The sequence below is a fragment of the Lissotriton vulgaris genome, chromosome 6 (assembly GCF_964263255.1).
Source record: "Lissotriton vulgaris chromosome 6, aLisVul1.2, whole genome shotgun sequence".
In the NCBI taxonomy this organism is placed as follows: Eukaryota; Metazoa; Chordata; class Amphibia; order Caudata; family Salamandridae; genus Lissotriton; species Lissotriton vulgaris.
In genome coordinates, this window is record NC_141694.1 from 1,665,729,299 (window position 1) to 1,665,745,319 (window position 16,021).

The 16,021-nt window shown below is 44.0% G+C and overlaps 1 long non-coding RNA gene across 1 annotated transcript in view; it reads left to right on the forward strand.

The window, feature by feature from the left end:
• The first annotated feature begins 1,561 nt into the window (after positions 1–1,561).
• LOC147709278 (uncharacterized) overlaps positions 1,562–16,021 on the forward strand; it is a 79,380-nt gene continuing 64,920 nt past the window's right edge. The window contains exons 1-2 of the long non-coding RNA XR_015296543.1: positions 1,562–1,614; positions 1,839–1,890. This is a non-coding gene — a long non-coding RNA (uncharacterized LOC147709278). The remainder of the gene's footprint in view (positions 1,615–1,838; positions 1,891–16,021) is intronic.

Sequence of the window (16,021 nt, forward strand, 5' to 3'; positions counted from 1 at the left end):
AAGTTCCCTACATGGCATAAACTTCTGCACCTGAAACATACAGGGCCACTCTTCCTTCCATAATTCTTGTTTTGATAATATTTTCTGCTTTTATCACCAGCACTGTTCAGTACTATTCAAACTTCATTACGTACTTCAACCGGCTTGATATTTTGACCTCGAATTTCACTTACAAATTTCTCAGAGTGTTCAATACCCTTGAAAATGCTTATAAAAGCACTCAATGTAGAGTCTGTACCTACCCATAACCTTTTCTGTACTTTTTGTTTTTAGTCTTCATTATTATCTGGTCATATGTGATAGTCTCAAATTGGCAAAATCCAGCTAGATTTGTGGTATTTATGTTTTACCAAACCATATGCTTATTCTCTTTATTGTTTGGTCAAATATCACTAGTATTCTCTAAAGAAGGTACGTTTGGTTTCTTTTATACTAACTCCACCTCAACAATGTTTCAATAAAGACTACAGACAATTTTCTTTGTGCCAAACAGTCTTCACCTTCTATTTCTCCAAAACACATCATGAATACTGGGTACAATTCCTTTGGGAGTTTCACAGCCATTTGTAGAAAAGGAGATGGAGCAGCAATATTCGTCATAGTAAAGCCGTAAAGTTGAAATAGTGCACAGAACAATACATTAAATAGTGCAAGAAATAAACACTATTCAGCATATATAATGTACTTTCCAATGAGAGAATTCCTAGATAAAGTTGGCCACCAATGTGTGATGTCACATGCACTCCCAGGGAATTGTGGGATAAGCAGAATCCCCTTAGAAAAATATGCTGCAGCTTAAACTGTACGGAGTGAGAGCTGTCACAGAAAAGACAGAGAAGGGACATATTGTCACAAGATCTTATCTCAAAGGGAGGTCATGTTGATCAAAAAATTTCAAACAATGGAACCATTAGGTTTAAATGACAAATTAGATCTAGGCTGTTTTTTATAACATGTATTAAAACATAGGGACATATGATATTGGTTGTCATCTACACATGAAATTCAGTTATATATGTGATGCAAATGTCAACACGAAGGTGTAAACTCAGGAAGCCATATGAATGATGTATAGAATATATGTGATACGTGGCACAAGACAAGTTAAGCAGGAGAAGGCTAACATTACGACAGAATACACACTCAGAACTCAATTTATGATACTCAGCGAACATCTCCATGTTTTTTCTCACACTCATTTCACGATTAAAGTGGTACACATCCCCTAGATCACTTATTTTTGGCTGTTTAGAGTTGTGCGGCAATTTTGGATTATTTATATGCAACATTCGTTTACTTTTACCTCTTTCAATATTCTTTGCGCTTTGGTGTTTATTTTCTGCTAACCAAACAGTAATCCTTGTCATTCGCCAACACCCAGTTTATAGGGATTTATCGACTTATTTACATTGTTCGGAATTTTCCATACTATCTCAAGTATAATAGACTCTACAAAATGGAGCCATTGCGCTTTTCCTTTTTTAAAACATTTCTGACCAGCGTTTCTTGATACTCGCTGTATAAAGACTCGCGAGATCTCAGGCATTCCGTATGCGGAAATCGATTCAACTCTGAAACGCGGTGCACTATTAGCTTGTTTCCTGGTCTCTAAAGGTGAGCGCTCTAACGATTACCGTACGTGAAATGAGCTACACTCCTAAACGGGCTATTATAGATACTCACAAGACTTTATTTCGTTTTCAGATTATGAATGAAAACTGTCACAGAAGGTGTTTCGAACGGCTTTTTTACTTTCCCTCTGTACATTGCACTTTATGTTGAGTGTATTGTGTTACGCTTTAAGCATCTAAATGAGGTTTTTACATATTCACTTTCAGATACTATGAGTGAAATCATTTAGATGCCACAGAAACGAGTGGAACTGCAAAGGTACGGACAGTTGGTTTGTGAGTTGTCTGTCGTGTAAACACTATGGCTTTCGAGTATCACCATGTAATATTAAGGTCTATTTAGTAGTGTGCGCCAATTCCCCAAACACTGGATTACCATTCAAAAGGGTGTAACTCTAATGTGTAGAGCAGTTGACAACCGAGGTCAGTTTTGATTGTTTTCATATATGAAGTTCCTTCAATAGTATTAAGTCACCAACAGGACTCACCAGGGTTCTTTGTTAATACTCTCAGCATGATATTAAGCACATCAGTAAACGATGTACTTGCACTTTTAATGATGTTGAATACAGATAGTTTTGATTTCAGCAATTGAGCAATTAAGGTGGAGCACTCAAAACTTTGCAGTGGCATATAAAAATTATACAAATGTAAATGTGTAAACATGACATTATTGAGAATTACAGCAAAAATATGTTCGTCATTTTTCACAGAGGCCCCTGAAGAAGGGACAACGTCCCAAAATGCATCGGGCAAACCAACTCAGCAATCGCCGTTAATTTTAAGGAAATTTCCAAGTATTTTGTATGATTTGCAATACAATATATGATAAATTGTACATATGTGAAAGAATTATCGTTGTCATGATCAAATTATGAAATTCAAAATAGAATGGAGATGAGAAAAAAACTCTAATGCACAAAGCAAATAAACAAGATATCAATGTTTAACTAAACTCTAGAGTTGGAGTTATTGTGTACAGAGACCAGAATAGTAGATAATTAACTCATTCGCTGTGCACTTGGTTTGGTTGTGATACTTCATCACTAACCACAAGTTTAAATATTATTACATACCTAGGGAAAAGCAGCCCTACGACACCGAACAGCACGCAAAAGCAGAACAAATTAGAGCAAAGATTGATTAGAAGAAGCTTATGAAGCAATAAACAAGGTGTGCCAGTGGCCACCCCTCATTAATTTCTACAGAAAAGAGTAATGCCATATGGACCGTGATGCGCTCTACATGCATGTGAGTAGTCCTAAAATTTGAATAACACCGCTGTGATTCCGAATGAAGAGGATAACACAAATAAGAGGTGATGGAAACTCGCCAGTTGCTATAAGCAGGTTTATGTTGTCCATGACTGACACAAATGAAAATCAATGGACACCCAGGGGCGTATTTATGAGAGGTTTTCCCCACTGAAGCATCATTTTTTTGATGCTCTGATGGCGCAAGCCTCTCATTCATATCTATGAGGTCATGAAAAACCACTCTGCGTGCTTTTGCATGGCTTCATAGATAAGACAAAGAGGAGCAAGTCTTTGCCTTGCCTTATTCTGTGTCAAGAAGGCATTCCATGGGCGTTACAGTTGGGTTTCCCAAGCAACACCCATGGATTTTGACGCTGCCCCAGATTTATTTAACCATGAAAACCTGGGTCAGCTCCAAAACCTTACGCCGCCACAGAGCAGCCGTAACGAGGAGAAATATTTTTATTTCCCATTGTTTTTCCTCGCTCCATGTGTGCTACATTCTGCAGCACACATGGAAAGAGGAAAACCCCTCTCTGGATTATTTTGGTGCAGGAAAGCACCCCTTCCTGCACAAAAACAATCCTGCCTGCAACGGAGGCACTCTGCAACCATGGTGCAAAGGTGTCTACATTGGTACTAGGCAGCAAAATATGCCCCAGCGCAGGGGGAAAGCACAGGAATGCACCATATTTCACAAATACTGAGCATTCCTTTACCCTTCCAGGTAGGTCGCTTCCCCTCCGCACAGCACCGCCTGTGCCCGTTCTCTACATCGCTGCCCCCGTGTCTCTCTGCCCTGTTTCACTTCTGCTCCCCTCGCTACCCCTGTGTCTCTCTGCCCGTTTTTGCCTTCTGTTTCCTAACCGCCCCTGCATTTCTGTGACCTTTCTGCCTTCTGTGCCACTCATTTCTCCCGTTTTTCTTTTAAATTTCTGCCTTTTCTTGTGACCTTTGTGCCTCTGTGCCACTCGTTTCCCCCTGTTTTTTGTGACCTTTTATGCCCTTTCTTTGGGACCTTTCTGCCTCTGGGCCACTCGTTTCCCCCCATTTTTGTGGCCTTTTCTGCCCTTTCTTGTGACCTTTGTGCATCTGTGCCACTCGTTTCCCCCGTTTTTTGTGACCTCTTCTGCCCATTTTTGTGACCTATGTGCCTCTGTGCCAATTGTTTCCCCCCGTTTTTTGTGACCTCTTCTGCTCTGTCTTGTGACCTTTCTGCCTCTGTGCCACTCGTTTCCCCACGTTTTTTGTGACCTTTTTGCCCTTCCTGCGACCTTTTTGCCTACTGTGCCACTCGTTTCCCCCTGTATTCTTATGACCTTTTTGCCCTTTTTGTGACCTTTTCTGCCCTTTCTTGGGACCTTTCTGCCACTGTGCCAATCGTTTCCCCCCAGTTTTTTGTGACCTCTTCTGATCTTTTTGGGACCTTTCTGACTCTGTGCCACTCTTTTCCCAATGTTTTTTGTGACCTTTTCTGCCCTTTCTTGGGACCTTTCTGCCTCTGGGCCACTCGTTTCCCCACTTTTTTTGTGGCCTTTTCAGCCCTTTCTTGTGACCTTTGTGCCCTCTGTGCCACTCGTTTCCCCTATTTTATGTGACCTTTTCTGCCATTTCTTGTGACCTTTGTGCCCTCTGTGCCACTCGTTTCCCCCCATTTTTTGTGACCTTTTTCTGCCCTTTCTTGGGACCTTTTCTGCCCTTTCTTGGGACCTTTGTGCCCTCTGTGCCACTCGTTTCCCCCCCATTTTCTGTGACCTTTTTGCCCTTTTGTGACCTTTTCTGCCCTTTCTTGGGACATTTCTGCCTCTGTGCCACTCGTTTCCCCCCTGTTTTTTGTGACCTCTTCTGATCTTTCTTGTGACCTTTCTGCCTCTGTGCCACTCGTTTCCCCCTGTTTTTTGTGACCTCTTCTGATCTTTCTTGTGACCTTTCTGCCTCTGTGCCACTCGTTTCCCCCCTGTTTTTTGTGACCTCTTCTGATCTTTCTTGTGACCTTTCTGCCTCTGTGCCACTCGTTTCCCCATGTTTCTTGTGACCTTTTCTGCCCTTTCCTGGGACCTTTCTGCCTCTGTGCCACTAGTTTCCCCCCTGTTTTTGAGACCTCTTCTGATCTTTCTTGTGACCTTTCTGCCTCTGTGCCACTCGTTTCCCCATGTTTTTGTGACCTTTTCTGCCCTTTCTTGGGACCTTTCTGCCTCTGGGCCACTCGTTTCCCCCCCTTTTTTGTGGCCTTTTCTGCCCTTTCTTGTGACCTTTATGCCCTCTGTGCCACTCGTTTCCCCCGTTTTGTTGTGACCTTTTCTGCCATTTCTTGTGACCTTTGTGCCCTCTGTGCCACTTGTTTCCCCCCATTTTTTGTGACCTTTTTCTGCCCTTTCTTGTGACCTTTGTGCATCTGTGCCACTCGTTTCCCCCGTTTTCTGTGACCTATTCTGCCCTTTTTTGTGACCTTTGTGCCTCTGTGCCACTTGTTTCCCCCCGTTTTTTGTGACCTTTTCTGCCCTTTCTTGGGACCTTTCTGCCTCTGTGCCACTCGTTTCCCCCATTTTTTGTGACCTTTTTCTGCCCTTTCTTGTGACCTTTGTGCATCTGTTCAACTCGTTTCCCCACGTTTTTTGTGACCTCTTCTGCCCTTTTTTGTGACCTTTGTGCCTCTGTGCCACTCATTTCCCCCCGTTTTTTGTGACCTTTTCTGCCCTTTCTTTGGACCTTTCTGCCTCTGTGCCACTTGTTTCCCCCCTGTTTTCTGTGACCTCTTTTGCTCTTTCTTGTGACCTTTCTGCCTCTGTGCCACTCATTTCCCCCCGTTTTTTGTGACCTTTTCTGCCCTTTCTTGGGACATTTCTGCCTCTGTGCCACTCGTTTCCCCTGTTTTTGCGACCTATTCTGCCCTTTTTTGTGACCTCTGTGCCTCTGTGCCACTCGTTTCCCCCCGTTTTTTGTGACCTTTTCTGCCCTTGTTTGGGACCTTTCTGCCTCTGTGCCACTCGTTTCCCCCGTTTTTTGTGACCTCTTTTGCTCTTTCTTGTGACCTTTCTGCCTCTGTGTCACTCATTTCCCCCCGTTTTTTGTGACCTTTTCTGCCCTTTCTTGTGACCTTTCTGCCTCTGTGCCACTCGTTTCCCCTGTTTTTTGTGACCTATTCTGCCCTTTTTTGTGACCTCTGTGCCTCTGTGCCACTTGTTTACCCCCGTTTTTTGTGACCTTTTCTGACCTTTCTTGGCACTTTCTGCCTCTGTGCCACTCCTTTTCCCCGTTTTTTGTGACCTCTTCTGCCCTTTTTTGTGACCTTTGAGCCTCTGTGCCACTCGTCCCCCCCCCCCGTTTTTTGTGACCTTTTCAGCCTTTTCTTGGGACCTTTCTGCCTCTGTGCCACTCGTTTCCCCCTGTTTTTTGTGACCTTTTCTGCCCTTTCTTGGGACCTTTCTGCCTCTGTGCCACTCATTTCCCCCCGTTTTCTGTGACCTTGTTGCCCTTCCTGCGACCTTTTTGCCTTCTGTGCCACTCGTTTCCCCCTGTATTCTTATTACCTTTTTGCCCTTTTTGTGATCTTTCTGCCCTCTATGCCACTTGTTTTCCCCTCAATTGTTGTGCCCTCTTACCTTCTGTTTCCTTTGTCACCCCTCACCGCCCGCAACTGTGTCCACTGCGGCTCCGCCCCCCTGACTGCCCATTCACTGCCCCCGCCTCCCAGCTGCTCCTCACTCCCACCTCCCCACACATGCAGGCCACTGCGCGGTTGCGATGCTGGTGTGCGGCAAGCCTTTCTGCGCCCGCCCGCGCCTGGACTGCACCCAGGGCCAGAACCCCTTGCCCCTGCACCCGCCACCACTACGACACCAGCACTCTGTATGTTCTCAACCCCGGACAGACCCACAACTGCTTCAATGCCACCCCGAAATGCACACAGGGTCCCTTCACCTGCCAGAACTGCAGCTATACCAGCCAGCGAGCCGACAAACCACCCACCAAAAAAAACCTCAACCACCTGCGATGCATACTACTGAACACCCGCTCCGCACGCAAACACGCCGTCGAGCTCTGGGACCTACTCAACACAACCTCCCCCGACGTCGCCTTCCTGACAGAGACCTGGTTGAACAACTCCTCCACACCTGACATCGCCATAGCCATCCCAGACGGCTACAAGATCACCCGCAGAGATCGCACCAACGGTTTCAGAGGAGAAATCACCATCATCCACAAGAAGAGCATCAGGGTCTCGACTAGCACCAACGACGCGCTCAGCACCGCCTAACACATTCATTTCCAGATCCACACAGACCCCAACTCCACCCTCAGAGGCACCCTCGTCTACCGACCCCTGGACCCCGCCCCCAGTTCAGCGACTCCATCGCAGACTTCATCAGCACGCATGCCCTGACCTCCACCAACTACATTCCCCTCGGAGACCTGAACTTTCACCTTGAGAACAACAATGACAACAACTCCACAACCCTGATCGATAATGTCGCCATTCTCGGACTGATACAACTCGTCGTAACGCCCATCCAATCCGCCGGCCACACGCTCGACCCCGTCTTCTCCTCAAGCCCGCACGTCTCCATCAGCCACACCACCGAACTCCTCTGGAACTACCACCGCTGCATTCACTTCACTTTCCACAAACCCACCACACACCACCGCACCCAACAGATACCCTGCTGCTGCTGGAGCAAAATCACCGAAGACCAGCTGCATGCAAACCTTGCTCTCAGCCCACCCACCGAACCCTCCAACACCGGCGTCGTTGCCCACAACCTCAGACGCTTGATCGAGGACTGGGCCAACACCCTTGCCCCGCATAAGAAACCCCCCACAGAGACACCTGCAAGAGGGCCAGCTGGTTCACCCCAGAACTCCTAGATTCCAAGCAAGCCTGCCGGAAACTAGAGAAGAAATGGCACAGTGAGCAACCTCTGGACAGCCACGCAGCACACAAGGATGCTGTCCACAACCACCACCACCTCATCAGGGCTGCCAAGAAGACCTCCTTCAAATACCGGCTCAACAATAATGCACAAGACAGCAAGGAGCTCTTCAACATCGTGAAGGAACTCTCCAACCCCAACTCCAACACCAACGGCATCCTGCCGTCGCAAGCCCTGTGCGACTCCCTCACCACCTTCTTCCACTGCAAGATAGCAGACATCCAAGACAGCTTCAACATCCAGACAGCCCCAACAGACAGCAACACAACAGACCCTCTGCACCCCATCGACCACATCCCCTTGCTAGCCTGGACCAGCGTGAGCGTTGATGACACCATCAAGACCATGAGCACCATCCACTCCGGCTCACCGTCAGACCCATTCCACACCATGTCTTCAACAAAGCAAGCAGCTCCATTGCACCCCACCTACGCAACGTCATCAATCTTTACCTTGAGACAGAGCTGGAAACACGCTGAGATCAACACCCTACTCAAAAAACCCAAGGCAGACCCTAAAGACCTCAAGAACTTCCGACCCATCTCTCTTCTCCCCTTCCCGGCCAAGGTCATCGACAAAATCGTTTACAGACAGCTAACCCAATACCTCGAAGAGAACAGAATCCTGGACCCTTCCCAGTAAGGGTTCCACAGCAACCACAGCACCGAGACCACCCTCATCGCCGCCCCCGATGATATCAGGACCCTGCTAGTCAACGGGGAGACTGCAGCACTAATCCTCCTAGACCTCTCTGCCGCCTTCGACACCGTCTGCCACTGCACACTACGCGCACGCCTCCACGCCGCAGGGATCCGAGACAAGGCTCTGGAATGGACCACCTCCTTCCTCTCCGGCAGAACTAAGAGCGTCCGCCTCCCCTCGTTCCCCTTCCAAAGCCTCCGCGATCATCTGCAGCGTACCTCAAGGATCCTCCCTCAGCCCAACACTGTTCAACATTTAGATGGCCCCGCTCGCACACGTCGCCCGACAGCACGACCTCAACATAATCTCCTACGCTGACGACACTCAACTGATGCTCTCCCTCACCAAGGACCCCATCACCACCAACTCCAACCCCCATGAAGGAATGAAGGCCGTTGCCGACTGGATGAAGATCAGCCATCTGAAGCTGAACTCAGACAAGACAGAGGTCCTCATCCTCGGCTCCAACCCGTCAGCCTGGGACGACTCCTGGTGGCCATCAGCACTGGAGGCAGCCCCGACCCCCACCCGACCACGCACGCAACCTGGGAATCATCCTCGACTCAACGCTCTCAATGACCAAGCAAGTCAACGCCGTCCCCTCCTCCTGCTTCAACACTCTCTGCATGCTCCGCAAGATCTACAGATGGATCCCGACAGATACAAGAAAGACGGTCACCCAGGCCCTCGTCAGCAGCAGACTCGACTACTGGAATGCCCTCTACGCGAGAGCCCCGACCAAGCTCATCAATCGACCACAACGCATCCAAAATGCCTCTGCACGACTGATCCTCGATGTACCACGACATGGCCAAAAAAAAAACACCTGAGAAACCTACACTGGCTCCCCATCAATTAGAGGATATCCTTCAAGCTCCTCATCCACCCACACAAGGCCCTCCACAAGACCGGCCCAGCTTACCTCAACTGACGGCTCTCCTTCTACACCCCCAACCCCGCTACTCCGACCTCTCACTCGCCTCTCACATCGGCCGCCAAGACATAGAACACCGTCCTACTGAGCCTACGACAAACTCAAGACCTGCTGACCTTCAGGAGGATACTAAAGACCTGGCTGTTCGATCAGTAGCGGCCATCACCCCACCCCCCCGCAGCGCCTTGAGACCCTCGCGGGTATGTAGTGCGCTTAACAAATGACATTGATTGATTGATTGATTGATTGATTGATTGGCATAGGGCAGTGCAGCAAAAAGAGTTGCAGCTCAGCTCTATGCCAACTCCTCCTAAATGCGGCCAACAGCGTCTGTAGACAAATTCTTGGTGCTCTGTGACTAGACCTGCCACTGCAGAAAAAGCTGTAACAACTGTAACAGCATATGGCTGGTTAAAGCTTTGGTGAACACCAAATGAACCCTGTTTTTGTAGACATCCCGTCGCCAAATCATGTATCAATGGAAATGTGCAATATGAATCTATAAGAATCTATGTAGTAGGTTCATTTTGTAAACGAGTCCAGTTTAACAACCAGCATCTCCCATAGGAAGTGACCCAACAGATTTCTGCCTTGCCTTCTCCCCAGCAACGTTGAACCTTCTAAATTCTATAAAATTGCTCCCTTTTAAGTAACATGAAGTTACCATACAACAATGTGTGCTCCTTTTTGTGACCCACAAAATCATCCACTCACTACACTGTATTTCAATGGGGACCATGATCCTGAGTCCTGGAAAGACCACCACAACCTATTGTCCATGTTGTGGCTAATTTTTCCCTTTGGGGAAAAAAACATTGTTTTTTTAATAAAGACACAGGGGCATATTACCAACAACTAGCGATAATTATCGCTAGGTTGGCTTAGCGGCAATCATTTTATCGCCGTGTAGCGATGATTTTTATCGCTTAGGAGCCTTGATATTATCAAGGTTTATCTCCTAAGCGATAAAAATCGGCCGAAATGCATGATTATCGCTGAAAAGTCAGCGATATTCATGCATTACCGAGGAAATGCTCTTAGCCATGTTATCCACCTCCCATTGGATAACATGGCTAAGAACTGCAGGTGTTAGCTTTTGGAGATATTCGCACTTAGCGCGAATATCTCCAAAAGTTGGTAATAGGAGATAGCGATGTTAGCGACTGTTTCCAGTCGCTAACATCTTGGCACGCCCACTTTGCATGTCATTAGTGATAAATATCACTGACATGCAAAGCGGGGCCCAAGATGGTCACTATCTCCTACTAGCTGTCGCTAACTGGTGTTAGCGACAGCTAGGTAATAGGGAGATAATTTTATCTCCGCTTTCTTGGCTTTTAAAGCCAAAAGAGCGGAGATAAACCCCCTTGATAATATGCCCCCACAGTCTCTCACTGTTTAATTGGGTTGATCGTGATGAAGACATGTGCAATACGACAAACACAGGAAATAAAGAAAGTACAAATCCAATTAAACAGTGAGAGACTGTGTTTAATAAAGACACAGTCTCTCACTGTTTAATTGGATTTGTACTTTCTTTATTTCCTTTGTTTGTTGTTGTATTGCATATGTCTTCATCAGGATCATTCGTTGCTTGCTGGATATGCTACAACACCTCAATGCTCAATGTGTTTCAGGCTATTATCCAAAACCCTTATTAAGGGGTTTTCTTTATTGCTGTAATTACAACAAGTTACAATAATCACATTTAATTTTAATAGATATTGTAATCATAAGCTCATTGGTCATCATTGGAAAGGTGTACAAGAACATTACCCCAATGAAGGTAAAATGTTCTAAATTAAAAAAGGTGAAACAGAAAGGAAAACATAGATGTTGTAGCAGAAAGCATTTAGCAGTCATTATTGACACAGAGCACACCGTTGTCCTGAATGGTGCTCTCAACATTATAATGTTATGATGTTAATATGCTTTTTGAATAAGACACAGTACACACTCACGTTTTATTTTCGAAAACTAAATTTCATTCACATTTCCAAAAAAAACAAAACACGAGGCAGAACTTGCTCTGTCAATTAAGGTTAATGGAACACAGAAACGACCAGACTGGATAATTTTTAATTGAGGAAATATTCTTCAGCATGTTAAAATGAGTAGATAGAAAATCAACTTCACCAGTGAGTAATTCTAAGTAATGCATTATTGAAACGGTTCTGCATGTATTTATGCATTCTATTTATATATTAGCCTGCACCACCACATTCATGCATATTGCATTGCATACCATGCAGCTTTACTTGCCCGCTCCTTAAAATCAGCTGAACAGCAAAATCGTTTCAAGCATTTAATGAAATAATAATTCAGAGATGTAACCCACATTTTCATGCGGTGTAAGACTTCACATACACTGCATGCCAAAGAATATCAAATACATATCCTGGACCGGGTAAAAGTGGCAAAATAAGACTCACAGTGAGCAGTATGATTCAAGCACAGAAACTGAGAGTAAATGGGTACCAAGGCAGGGCCATATTGGCGCAGATGCCAGCTATGGATATGAACACTGACGTTTCCATTTACTAATTGGAAATCCCAAATCAGTAAGGATTTATGAATGGTTTTGCACTTTCTTCACTTAAATGTGAGAATAAGGATTGAAAGGATTAGAAGGAGAGGCAAAGTGATCCAACAAGAGTTGTGGTAATTAAGAAAGGTTGTGTACACCATCAACCCACACTTTGTGGGTATTTACAAAACATTTGCAGGTTTCTTACACAACATTCATTGACAGATTTAGACCAAGGTAAGAAGGCATAAGTGTACATTGATGTGCTTGGATACAGAGTGGCCAGAAATAACATGCACAAAAAATAGGTGTAAAAAAATGGATTCTCACTTGTGGTTTCTGAAATCACATTTGAACCCGAACGAGCCACGACCCCTAAAATCACAATACCACCACAATATACCAGATGCAACAGCACAATATAGAAGTATGTAATTTGAAATAAAGTTGGCCTATTGGCTTTGTCAAGTGGTCACCACTTTCAAATATAAGACAATCCTGCAGGCTTTGTGAAGGGGGTCCCTACATTCCATGCACAATTATCATATGTTGGGTTTTTACCATTAACCTAAGAGCATTTATTATCAATAAGCATTGCAATGTTCATCAAAAATATTTCTTAACAAAGAAATTGTATTCAAAACAATACCAAAGATGTGCCACAGATCCCTGCACACCTAAGCAGTAGAGCAAAAGCTTCAGCCCAGTGAGTCCTTAGAAATACTGGAAACCTGTCGGGCGAGCAATGCAGGTGTACACCTTTTTGTAAGACCCATGATGAGTCTCTGCAGAAAAGATAAGAACCCTCTTCGTGTACCCCAACCTTCCTTACTTGTGAAGTGAGGTACTGCAAGTAGAGGTGATTAGGACCAGGGAAGCGAGTCTTGCTTCTTGCACTGGAGTTAAACCCAGGAGAGTAGCTATCGACCTTGAATATAAGAGGAAACTCATAAGTGATGTCGTCAAGAGTTTTCCCTAGACTTCCTGTCCAAATGCCTTCGAATAAGTAGGGTTAGAACTCTACTGCAATGCAGCTTTGGTATGTGTGTAGGTTCCTTTGATCACTTGTATCTTTCCTCTTATGATACCTTGGGGGTGGGGAAACTTCTCCTTTTAAGTCCTTTCAAAAAAAGATGTAAAAAACTACTATCTGGGAAGTAATAAGCAACCGCTTCATAATCTGGTATAGGTACCTAAACCTCGCACTGGATGCATTGGAGTCACTAGAGATTTGGTCAAGTGGCCTCCCAGCATCCATAATCTGCTGATTAAACAAGCTATACTAATGTCGAGGGAACGAGATGCACAAGCCCTAAAGAAACTGGCACACTGTACCTGGCTCAGAACACTGTATGAACCAGTAGTCCTACCCACTTACCTTTCCTTGCCTTTCGGCAAGACCATGAAACAACAGCTGGTAAGCCTTTGATTTGGATTACTCGCTCTGAAAACCTTCTGGTATGGCCGGAGGAACCATGATGAGTCCAACATACAATGTCATTAATGCACAAAAGTGGAAGAATCACTAACACACATTCTCTGCATCTGCGAAAACCTGCTCCCGTTAAGAAAGCAAGAGTAGAAGAAAAAGACAGTCTATTGACTAAACAGCCACATTTTTTTTTTAAGTTTGAGTTTATTGAAAATTAAAGAGGCAAAGACAGAAAGAGAAAAAACAATCAAAAATTACAATCAATTAGTAAGCATATTACAGAATGAAAAATTAAGTAAAACATTATGAAGCAGTTAAATCAGAGATAAAAAATCATACAGTAAAAAGAGAAACAATAGAAAAACATAATGATTGAGAGTATGGAAAAATATAAATGCAATAACAAGATCAAATATTAATAGTAATGCTAACAGACAATGAAAGAAAATCAAGGTGGTTTACGAACATCAACATTGTCAAAGGGGGAAGGATGTGATGAGGGAGCAACTTAGGATAAATAATTGGTCAGAGGGAGCCATAAAAGATCTTGTTTTACTGCAAGGGAGATGGGAGTAACAAAATTGGTATAAAGTCTGTGATGGAAACAAACTGCATTCCACCAAGCACCAAAGGTGACATCAGCAGCTCGTTTCCAATTAGAGGTGACGAGGTGAAAAGCAATATCTATCAAGAGATCCAATAAGGCATAATGTTGTGGGGATTGAGGATAAATAGGGGACAAGGAACCTAGAAAAATATTGACAATGAAAAAAGGAAAGTGGAATTGAAAAATGTTCTGAATCTGATTCCAAACCAGAGTCCAGAAATGGGAGATGGACGGGCAGCCGAATAGCATGTGTTTCAAATCTACAGATGGATAAGAGCAGGACCAACAAGTGGCAGGAGTATCAGGGGAAAAAGTGGATAAAGCTAGTGGTGTAAACAAAGTACGATTATAGATAAAGTATAGAGTTTGGGTAGTGTTAGCAGCTCTAGAATTCCTATGTATTTTTGCCCAAATGTTATCCCATAAGGGAATGGACCAATCTTGTAACAAGCCTTTTTCCCAAGCCAGTTCAACCTTGGATTTCTCTCTATCCAGCACACACGAGAAGGATTTATACAGGAAGGAGGCAGACAGAACAGTGTCTAATGCAGAGGAAATGGAACGAAAAGAATCAGGAACGTCATTGGTAGGAGGAAGTGAATGAAGATATTGAGTGAGAACCGGGCAAAGCAAAAGCTATTGAGAGCGGGAGGAGGAGGGAAGAGAAAAACGTATTGTAGATCAAGGAAAGAGAGGGGTAAGTTAGAAGAAGTGAGTTGGGAAATCCACTTAAGACCACGAGAGTGCCAGGATTTAAAAAAAATAGAGCGGTTTCGAATTTTAAGGAATTTATTATGCCAAATAGGTTGTAAATGAGTAGAAGTAGCAGACGGGTAGGAAGAGGATAAATACGGAGTAAGACGTTTACGTGAATGAGAGATGATAGGATTGCGTAAAGAGGTAACATTAGAAGTAAAGGCTAGAATTTTGTAAAAATCAAAAGGAAAAAGAAAGGAGGACTCTATTTGAACACAAGTCAGAAAAAGTCAATTCCCTTTGGGCAGATAAACATAAATACCACAGTACTTACAATAAATGACCTCACTAAAACATAAACATAACAAAGAAGCAATGAAAAATGAAAATTCAAACACGTGAAAACACTATAATAGGATCAAAACATTAATACAGTTTATTGACATAAATCATGTTAATTAAAAATTGGGAAACACATACAGGACGTAACAATAAAAAATTAAAAACATTCCAATTATTATTCTTGATTATATGTGCTTTAGGACGGACGCGGGACGCCGGTTGAGCATACGCTAGAGGACAGAGACCCATATCGAGTTACCCATATTAAAGGGAACCAGGAGTCATACTGTGTCCCTACCAAGCCTCACAAATTATTCTGACGGTACCGCGACCGCAGCCTACATTGCTATTACCTCGTCTTTTAAAATCACATTGCCGGAAGTATTTCATACGCTATTTTGAAGTCGGAGTTTACGGCAACAATCTTGTTTTTAAACTACCTCCAGTTATAGCGCTGGACGTATTTGTGAATTTCGAACGCTTTTTAGCTTCAGTAAACCTTTGGATAATTCGCGGGTCGAATATCCCTATGAATGAATAAGGAGGATACATACCCCTTATGACGTACTGATTCAAGCATTTTTCCCTCGAGAATTATTGGGAAACGGATATACTCATACCCTGATGAAGGCGGTCATACCTTGTTCATACCGCCGAAACGCGTTGATGCCCAAGGAGTGAATGTGGATTACATATTTAAGGAAAATTCATAATAGTGTTTGAATTTAGTCCTTTCCCCTTAGCTCCTTTTTTAATTGGAATGTTTTTAATTTTTTATTGTTACGTCCTGTATGTGTTTCCCAATTTTTAATTAACATGATTTATGTCAATAAACTGTATTAATGTTTTGATCCTATTATAGTGTTTTCACGTGTTTGAATTTTCATTTTTCATTGCTTCTTTGTTATGTTTATGTTTTAGTGAGGTCATTTATTGTAAGTACTGTGGTATTTATGTTTATCT